This window comes from Myotis daubentonii, chromosome 16, assembly GCF_963259705.1.
Source record: "Myotis daubentonii chromosome 16, mMyoDau2.1, whole genome shotgun sequence".
NCBI classification, from domain to species: Eukaryota; Metazoa; Chordata; class Mammalia; order Chiroptera; family Vespertilionidae; genus Myotis; species Myotis daubentonii.
Genome location: NC_081855.1, coordinates 38,355,041 through 38,364,156, shown reverse-complemented (window position 1 = coordinate 38,364,156; position 9,116 = coordinate 38,355,041).

The following is a 9,116-nucleotide window of genomic DNA, read 5'->3' as shown; positions in this document are numbered from 1 at the left end:
GAGTAGGATTGCAGCCGTCCGCCTGCCTTCCCGCAGAGCTCCAGGATGGTAGAACCTGGGCACCTTCACACTCCCATTTCCAGAGCCCGGTGCAGCCCTGGTTGCCCAGGGACATGGCAGGTTTGCCGAGAGCCTGACTAGAACCAATGAATTCCAGCCTCCTTTGCAGCAGGTAAGGGTGGCGGTGGTGAGGGGCTGGGTGTGGGGTGCCCAGGCCTCCGCTGATCTCAGCTTCAGGCTGTGCTGCCTGGGCCTCGGCACTGCCCTCTCTCTCCTGCTGGGTCAGGGGGCAGGAGGGGGACCTGGCTGGGTGCCAGTGACCCCCTTCCTAATCCCACTGGGGCCCAGCTTTCAGCTTGGGGTTTGGGGGCTCTAACTGGCCCTGAAGTGCTCCCCAGTCCCAGTGTGTATCTTACTGTGGCTGTGTGTATGTTACACATTGTTCCCGGAGAGGAGCCAGGAAATGAATGGAACTGCCCACACTCAGGGAGCCCAGAGAACCTCACTCAGACAGGAAGACAGATGGAGGAAGCAGCAAGGGAGAGTGTGAGAGAGAAGCTGAGAACAAGCGAGGCAAAACAAGGCCTGTGGTGACAGCACAGACAGAAACTTGGGGACCCACAGAGAGGGGAGAGGGGGAGGGACCGCTGCCCCAGCGTGGGAGCTGGAGCTGGGGGTCTGCCAGCCCCACTGGGCTGGGGGAGAGGCACCCCTGTTGGCCTCTAAGAGTCTCCATCATGGGACCCAGAGCACGGAGGCAAATTCATCTTTGGGTTCCACCCCTCCCCTCTAGATGTCCAGGGCCCTGGCCAGACCCTGTGACTGCCCGGGCCCTTAGGAGCCCTCTGCCTGGTCTCCCCGCCCTCCCCCAGGGCCCCTCATTAAACGAACTCCCTGGAAGGCTTCTAACATGGGTCAGAGGAGGGCTCCTAGGAGGAAAATGGCACTTTGCCATCTCGTTACCTTGGAGGAACTTTGTTTTAGGAAACACCTCTTGAGGGGCCTTCGAGGCAGATGTTGGGCAGAAAGTCCCACGCTGAGGGGAAGGTGGCAGTGGACCTCTGTGGCCAGGCAGAGGCCACCTCCTGTCACCCCTCCCTTCACAGCAGGTGGGTGAGTTGACCAACAAGCAGAGGAGGAGGAACCCACTGAGAGGAGACCCTTCTATCTCAGCAGCCCCTCCCAGGGTCAGCTGGTGCGAAGGCGCAGGACTTCTGGGGAGAAACCCTTGCCTGGAGGAACCTGGATGGGCAGGGCTCTGCAGAGGGCGCTCACCCGGCCACCTGGGTGCAACGGGGACTCCATGGAGGCCCAGGAACAGAGCACTGGGCCACTGAAGAGCTCCGAAGCCAGGCTCGCTGGCATGTTTGCTGCTGTGGCAGCTGCCCAGGCAAAAAGGTGCAGCCAGGTCCTGACTCTGCAGTGAAGTGAAGCAGCCAGGGCTGAGCCCTGGGTCAAATTAAGCCCTGGTGTGTGTGTGTGTGTGTGTGTGTGTGTGTGTGTGTGTGTGTGTGTGTGTGTGTCAGATGAAGAGAGGCCCATGGAAGGAGAGAAAACTCCACAAGACAGATGAGACCGCCTGTAGTCATGCTGTTTGGACCTGCCCCTGCCCCTCGAGCTGTGAAGGGCAGCTCACGTCACAGTGGATGACGGGATGTGGGGATGATAACGATGTACGAAAGCCCACAAGTAGTGGTCTTGGCTTCCAACAGCCTTAGCCCTGGAACCTAAGAGCCAACCCCAGGGAACACTTTTGGGCCCTGGGTCTTCGGGGTGAGACCTTGAACTGATGGGGGGCAGGGCCTCACATGACTACCCCTTCTTTCTGCTCTTCTGAGTTCAGCTGAGGTCCGGCTCTGGGACCGGGCTGCCGCCGGGCTACAGCGGAAGCACACGGCTGTGCCTTCGTCCGTCCCCACGGGGCAGCCTCGGGGCTGTGGCTTGTTCACCCTGCACGCTTGGCTTGAGTGGCTACCACTTCCTCGCTGCACCCCTGGCACAAGGGGCTTGGCTGAGGGCCAGAGTTAGAACAGTTAGACGACCCAAGGTGAGAACCCAGAGCTGTCACAGGCTTTGAACAAAGTACAGAAGTCCCTGCCGTGCAGTTTGGGGCTGGTTTGTGGAGGTGATTAGATGCCTGTCAACATCAGCAGCTCCGCCCTGTACCTCTCCAGGCCGCTGCGGTCACCCCAGGCTGCACACTCTTGCTGCCCTGAGTGTTTCTTGCTCTCCACATGCTGCTCGCACTCACACAGGTCTTCCATGTCTGTTGATTGACTGACTGACTCAGGGAGAACAGCAGGGAGGTGGGGATTGAGAATAGACTGGGGCATAAACCTCCTGAAGACTTCCTTCCTGGAGGGGAGAGCTGGCCCAGACGGTGTGATGTTGGGGCTGGTGCCTCCTGCTCAGCCCACGCCACCAGCCGCAGGGCAAACCTTCTGGGCTGGAGCAGCCTGGCTGTGTCCTACTGACTGCGACCCAGGGCCCAGGCTCTCCAGTGTGTGATGGACATGGTCATGGTGAGACACAACTCCAATGCTGGGGGCGTCCCTGCTCACGTCTCTGACCTCTGCCCTCTCTAAAGGCCCGTTTACATGCCTGCTTCCCTCTGTGCTGATTCTTGTGCTGAGGAAAGAGGAGTGCTAGAGGGCAGGGCCCTGCACGTTCCTGCCACAGGGCCTTTGCCCTTCCTTCCTCTTCCCCGGGCGGGAACTGCCTTCCTCTAGATCTTCACCTGGCTGCATCCCGAGTCCTCTCCCCGTAGAGAGTCTCCCTCAGCAATAATCTTCCCTCCCGTGACGCTCCAGCCGTTCCTCCTGCTCTATTTTCTTCATGCACTTGTTGCTGCATGCAGTTAGGTTCCTGTGTACATGTGTGTACATTTGCGTGTATATATGCTGTTAGTTTACTTTTTCATGTTCTGTCTTCCCCACTTCACATAAGTTACATGAAAGCAGGGGCCTCGTCTGTCCTGATTACTGTCTCTGCAGGGCCTGGAACAGTGCCTGACACAAGTAAGTGCCCAACAAACCCTTATGAAAGACGGAAAGGAATTGAGGAAGGGAGGGAGGGAGGAAGAGAAGAAGGGAAAGAGGCAGGGAGGAAGGGAGGGAGGGAGGGAAGAAGGAGGAGAGGGAAAAGAAAATAACTTCCTCCTGAGCCTCCCCACTCCCCCCCACTCCCCACCCAGGGCTGCACAGACACTGGGAATTGGGAAAGGCCGCCCCTTTCGTTGCCTCCCACCTTGGGTGCCCAGTGCTGTTGTGCCACCTCCTGCACCCAGCTGGTCCCCACCACGGTTGCTCATCCATCTCACAACCCGTTCCCTCGGGGTCTGCAGAGGTGAAAAGCCGGCCTGACCTGATTCTCGTTGCTTCTCCACCCATCCTGCAGTGTGATTCTGGCTCATGGGCAGGTGGTCACTCAGCCTCCGGGTCACCTTGGGACACACAGCCTTGGTGTCCCTCAGCCTCATCCCCTCGAATTCTGGCGGTCTCACGTGACTCCTTGTCTTCAGGTGGCTCGGGAAGCGCTGTGGCCAACCCCCTGCCTCGCTGGCTGCCGCATGGCGGCTGCTCTGTGGGGGCTCCTGCCGCTCCTGCCCGGGCTGCTGCCTTTCTGGCCACCTCTGCTCCCCCTGAAGCTGGAGCATAGGTTTTCCCCCGAGTGACTGTTGTTCCATTGTAAGCTCATCACAGTAGCCATGTGCTTTCCCGTGCAGCCTGGCTTTCTTTGCAAGGAAGCTGAGGCAAGTTCCTCAGGAACTCTGTCTACTGGTCAGGGTATGTGTCTTTCCATTATTTGCTGTGCCAAGGCCAGGCCACCTCCCTGAGCTGGGGCAGCTTTGGTTCAGGCATGTTGATTTAGGCAGCGGCCCCAGCAACCGAGTACAGTGCCTCTTCCACCTCCTTCCAGCACAGCAAGGTCTTGCTCTGAGAGAGAGAGAGAGAGAGAGAGAGAGAGAGAGAGAGAGAGGTCAATTTGTTGTTCCACTTATTCACACACTCATTGGTTGATTCTGGCATGTGCCCTGAACTGGGGATCGAACCCGCACCTTGGTGCATCAGGACTATGTGTTAACCAACTGAGCTACCCGGCCAGGGTGCTCTTGCTCCTTTAGCTGTGTCTTTGGCCAGGAACACTCCTGCCCACTGTCCCTTTGCCAGCTTAACCCCTGCTCGCCCTGTAGCTCTCTGTTCGATGCCACATGCCCCGGAAGCCTCCCCTAACCCTCACATCTGGGTTAAGCACCCTTTTTATGTGCTGACTCTTAAGGCTGTGCCTGTCACATTCATGGTTTTAGCCCCAATGTTGCCCAGCACTTGCCACATGGAAGGGATTCGATAAAACTGCTGTAAAGAGTGAATGAATTCTGTGTCCAGCGTTGGCATCTCACAGGGCCTTGGGCCTTGGGACTGGGGACCCCGTCTCCCATGCCTTCTGGATTCTCTGTAGCCCAAGCATGTGCCCAGTAGAAGTGAACTGGGTGTGTGTCTGCTGGGGCGGGGAAGCTGTGCTGGGAGGGGCCACAGTGGCTAGGAGGCCCCTCGCCTGTCCTCCCCAAACAGGAAAAAGGGTAGGATTGCCAGACAAAATACAGAACACACACTTAGATTTAAATTTCAGATAAACAACAAATACATTTTTAATATATGCCATGTAATATGTGGGACATACTTATGCCAAAAAAAAAAAAATTAAATTTAAATGGGTCTCCTGGATTTTTCCTTCTTTCTAAATCTGGGGGCCTTAGCAGGGCAGGCGGGATCAGCAGGTGCTGGGGATCTCAGGTCCTGTTTACATGGGACGTTCTGTTCACGGTCTTGCTTTTTCCTGCTCCTTAAATGCTTTTGGCCAAGAACAGCGTGAGCCCCAGGCATGGTTCCCAGCACTGTCACCAGGGCACGTAATGCAGGGTATCTCCTGCATCTCCACCCCGACCCCAGCCACTGGATGGGCAGGGAAGGCCTTCCTGAGGAGGGCATGTTCTCAGTTGAGATCTGAAGGAATGAGCCAAATGATGGTGGGGTGGTGGCGGTGGGAATGAACTTGGTGAGTCTGAAAGCATGAGGCTAGAGCAGTGCTGCAAGTGTGCAAGGGGCGGAGTTTGCATGGGAAACGCCCTGGACCACATCCGAGGTCCCCAAGAAGGGGCCCGAGGCTGCTGTCCTCGCCCATGCCACCCCAGCTGGAGGGGGGCCTCCAGGACAGAAGTCTCAGCAGCAGCAGCGAGGGGGCAGGAAGGGAGAGTTCACCATCCGGGGCTGGGGGTTCTGCTAACAGGGGGCAAGGCCACGACGGATCCTGGTGCTTGACTGCAGTTTGGTGGGATCACCTGCTCTTTGAAATGGCTGGGTGGAGCCATGCGCCCTTAGAATGAAGACCCCATGTGGCTGGTCCCCAGGGAGGCAGCCTGCCTCACTCAGAGAGCACTGCTGGCAGAGTGTGTTCTCCCCTCTGAGGGTGCTGCCTGGCTGTGGGGGGGTGGGGGTGGGGGGAGATGGTCCTGAGGGGGGAGGGGGAGGACCTAAAGGGCCCCATCCCGCCTCCTGGCTTTGGAAGGGGCTGGCAGCACTCCCAGGGAGTTCCCAGCCAGCCTCTGCTCCTCTGCCCACCCCAGAAATGGCTCAGTTCCACATTCAACTCACAAGGCATTGTTGCCGGCTGCTGGCCTGTTGGCACCTTAAGGAAACTGTTTCTTAACTTAAAATGCCCATGAACTCCCTCCAACTGGAAAGCCACCCCAACAAAGTTTATGTTCACGGAGGGGCTGAGCTCGGCCCCTCCGCGGGGGGCAACGGTGCTTGTGCAGGGGGCATCCGTGGGCCATGTGCCAAGTGTGTTCTCTCGGCAAGGCCCGTTTTGGCCAGGGCCCTCCGGGAGCCTTTGGCCACCGCCCGTGGGAAGCCCACAGTGCTGGGGGCAGGTGGGGGAGGGGTGTCCCTTTGCTGAGGCTCATTTATGTGTCCGGGGGAGGAAACCTTATTTCTCTTCCACCCTCAGGCGCTTGGTGAGTCTTGCTGAGGAGTTAGACAGGGTCGGGTAGTTTAGGGTCAGGGCCACGGGAGGGAAGATGGTAGATGAAGAGGAGCTAAGCCAGATGGTCAGGATGTGAGCGAGATGGGCAGAATGTGCCGTAGAGCTGCCCTTCCCCCCGAACCCAGGAGTGGGAACTGAAAACGGGGAGATGAGGGGAAAAGGAGATCGGCTGGTGCTTTTTTGAAAGAGCCGCCCCGCCCCGGTCCTGTTTGCAAGGGAGACCACTGGAGGGTGAACTGTCCCCAAGTGCGAAGGCTCCCAAGGGCAGATCCTCCATCCCAGATGGCTCAGCAACAGGCCTGAAGGTCCCCCGGGCATCCCTGGTCGGCTCCAGCTCGGACTGTCCTCTCTGCCCGGGAGCCCTGGCTGACCCTGACTGTTGCAGGAAAGGAAGTCAACTTCCTCCTAGGGCCCAACCTCTGTTCCCCACCAGAAGCAGTAACCCCTGAAGCCTGAGGCTAGAAAAGGTTTGCAAAAAATTCCAGAAAACCTGAAAACACCGGGTCTCCTTAAGCCCTGGAATAGCCCATGAACTCTCCCATCTGGGGAGTACGAAAACCCAACGGGGAGTGGAGACTGGGACAGGATGTCTGCCTAATAGGTGAGGCGGTGGTACCCTCACACCCCGTAGTTCCTAATCCATACCCTTTGCTGTCTCAAATCCCTGGTGGCTCTGAATGGTTTACGGTATTGGACCTCAAGGATGCTTTTTCCTGAATTCCCCTTGACCCAGACTCACAATATCTCTGCATCTGAGGATCTCTCTGACCAGGCCACCCAGCTAACTTGGACTGTTCTGTCCCAGGGGTGTAGGGAGAACCCCCATTTGTTTGGTCAGGCACGAACATGGGATTTAAATCAGTTTACTTGCCCGCAGACTAAGGTTCTACAGTCTGTAGCTGATACCTCCTCTGTGCCCCAGCTGCAGAAACCTCGCAGGAAGGCACACAAGCCTTAACTTCTTGGCTGAGAGAGGGTATAAGGCCTCAAGGACCAAGGCCCAGCTCTGCAAGAGCTCCATAAAATATGTAGGGCTAGCCTCTGGTTGAGCATCGACCTATAAACTGGGAGGTCACGGTTTGACTCCCGGTCAGGGCACATGCCCAGGTGGTGGGCTCGATTCCCAGTGTGGGGCATGCAGGAGGCAGCCGATCAAGGATTCTCTCTCATCATTGATGTTTCTACCTCTCTCTCCATCTCCCTTCCTCTCTGAAATCAATAAAAATATATTAAAACGATATTTAGGGCAAACCTGACCAAACATACTGGGATCTTAGGGGAGGACCAGATCAGACCCACCTCTTCCTTTCCGCTCCCTTGAACGCTCACACAAGAGGATTTCTGGGGATAACAGGATTCTGTAGGCTTTGGATCCCAGGAATGGAGAAATAGCCAGACTTTTGTATCAACTAATGAAAGAGACTCAAAAGAATGAAGGCCAATTTATTGAATGAGAGCCTGAGTCCAAGCTAGCATTTAAGCAGCTCAAGGAGGCGCTCCTCCAAGCCCCAGCCTTGAGTCTCCCCACAGGGCAAGAATTCAACCTATAGCAACCCAAAGGGGAGGGCCAGCCTTCGGAGTAACCCAGGCCCGAGGGCCCGCTCAGCAGCCAGTGGGATATCAGAGTAAAGAACTGGACATTGTGGCCAAGGCCTGTGACTGCTGTGGTGCTGCTGGTTCCAGAGGCCACCAAGTCAACCTCAGGAAAGGCCCTGAGGGTACTGACTGCCCATAACATCACGGCTTCACTATCCTCCAAAGGAGCCGTCTTCTCAAATATCAGGCATTGCTATTAGAGGGACCTATGGTCCAAATAAAGACCTGCCCCCCTTTAAACCCATCCACTTTCCTCCGGAAAGAAAAAATAACAGAGCATGACTGTGAACAGGGAGTACTCAAAATCTATGCGGCCAGAGACCTCGTAGAAACATGGGGTGCGCAAGGCTGGGTGTGCTGTGGTCACCCTCACCACAGCTCTGGGGGGCGCTCCCCGACTCCCTCCCCGAACCCGCCCCCCCCTGCCCCCCCCGCCCCCCCCCCCCCCCCCCCCGCACTAGCGCTCAGATAGCCAAGCTGATCACCCTCACAAGAGCATTAGAGCTTGGTAAGGGCAAGAGAGTAAATACGCTTTCTTAGTCCTCCACGCCCATGGGGCCATCTGGAAGGAAAGACATTTCTTGACAGCGAATGGATCCTCAATTAAATATCACAAAGAGATTGACTGGCTCCTGTCCTCAGTGTATTTCCCCTCAGAGGTACATTGCAAGGGTCGCCAAAGAGGCTTGGATGAGGTCACGGAAGGAAATAGGCTAGCAGCCGCTAGCTGATCCGGTCACCAGGGCAGCAGCCAGAGCAGGACTCCAGGTCCTCATAGCGAACGCAGTCATGAATAATCGTTTAGCCTTGATTACCTCTTGACAGAACAAGGAGGAGTCTGCACGGTTATAAACAAAACCTGCGGCACTTGTATCTATAAACAAAACCTGCGGCACTTGTATCAGTAACTCCTGCCTCGTGGAGACAAACAAGGAAAATCTACAAACAGGCAGAGTGGCTGCAGAAGTACAACCAACGCGGCCAGGACACCGGGCGTCACCCTCTTCCTGGCTGCCTAGCGTGATTTGGCTCCTACCCTTTCTGGGCTCCCTGGTTTCTGTAGTTCTCCTCCCAATTGTTGGACCCTGAATTTTTAGCTGCTTAGCCGTTGTGCTTTCTTGCCTAGAATCCTTCAAATTACGGGTGGGTATGGAAATGGAATCCCTCGTGGATAACCCGATTTTCCGAAGCCTAGAGTCTATGGAACCCGGACTGCTGGGCGCCTTACAACGGCTGTCCACTCAATTCCCTAACAGCAGTTAGGGTTTCTCCGTCAGAGGGGGACATGAGGCATTAGATGGGATCAGGCAGTTTAGGGCAAGGGCCGCAGGGAGGGAAGATGAGATAAACGGAGAGGAGCCAGAGGGCCAGGATTTGAGCGAGATGGGCAGAATGTACCGTAGAGCTGCCCTGCCCGGTAAACCCAAGAGTGGGAACTGAAAGCCGGGAGACGAAGGCAAAAATAGATTGGCGGGTGC